This window comes from Etheostoma cragini, chromosome 18 (assembly GCF_013103735.1).
Source record: "Etheostoma cragini isolate CJK2018 chromosome 18, CSU_Ecrag_1.0, whole genome shotgun sequence".
Lineage (NCBI taxonomy): Eukaryota > Metazoa > Chordata > Actinopteri > Perciformes > Percidae > Etheostoma > Etheostoma cragini.
The window spans coordinates 1,756,616-1,757,820 of NC_048424.1; the positions used below are offsets into that span (position 1 = coordinate 1,756,616).

The 1,205-nt window shown below is 39.9% G+C and overlaps 1 long non-coding RNA gene across 1 annotated transcript in view; it reads left to right on the top strand.

The window, feature by feature from the left end:
- The window catches only part of LOC117961052, a 16,452-nt gene that overhangs the window by 11,389 nt on the left and 3,858 nt on the right, over positions 1–1,205 (top strand). The window lies entirely within an intron of this gene.

The window sequence follows — 1,205 nt, forward strand, 5'->3', positions numbered from 1 at the left end:
ATATATATATATATATATATATATATATATATATATATATATATAAAGTTAACTTTAATTATTTTTGTCTAATTTTATTGTCCAGTTGTCTTTTATCCTCCTGTAAGTCACATTGAGCTACATCTATTGTCTGAAAAGGGCTCTATAGCTAAATGTTGTTATTATTAATATTAATCTAACGAGGGGATGACGTGCAGGTGGGCAGAGACGCTCAGGTGAGGGTAATTAGGGGATTAGGTGGGAGAAGGGAGCTGATTGGCTGGGAACACTCAGAGAAGGACTAACGAGGCTGATTCAGAGCAGGTGTGTAGATGGACAGGGAGGAAAAAACTAACAAACAGAAAAGATCAACCAAGTCCAGTCTTTACAAAAAGTCTGAGAGCATTTGGACCCAGAGACAGACTGGGACACAGGTGGAATTTGAGGATGAATCTGAGCAATGGCTTCAAAAAGGTGTCGTGGTATTCAAAAATAACCAATTTGGTCCATCTTAAACTGTTGTAATGCACACATGTGATGGGGGTCTGAACGAGTATGGGATTCACCGTGCACAGGTACTTCTTCCTTGACACAAAAACAGGAACCAAAGTTCAGATTCAATTCACTACACCTGACTGTGTATTAACCTAAACAACGAGAACAGTTAGGAGCTGGAGAAGGAAGCAGCAGCTGAGCCTGTCTGCCTGTCTGTCTGTCTGTCAGGACCCAGAGCACTGAGGCACCGGGACGCCCTCTGCTGGCCCATGTGGCACAATCTCCAAACATGAATCTCCAGCATGTGTTAATTGTGATTATGTAATTCTGTGTGTGTAGGACCCTGATGTGTTTGCTACCTGATTGTTTCCCCTTTGCACTTAATCATTATTTGTAATCATAAAAATCAATAAATAGTCATATGTTTAGTGTGTAATATTCAATGTTGTACTGTAGTTTGTTGTACATGTTCTTGAATGCACAAGACAAATTTCTCCTAAAGAACACAATGACTTAATTAAGGATGCACCGAATCCAGTTTTGGTGGTTTGGACGAATACCCAATCCGAAACCGAATACCGAATACCAAATCCTACTCCCATCCTCAGTCCATTAAAGGTCCCATATCATGGTGCACTTTGGATGCTTTTATTAAGACCTTAGTGGTCCCCTAATACTGTATCTGAAGTCTCTTTTATATAGACCTTAGTGGTCCCTAATACTGTATCTGA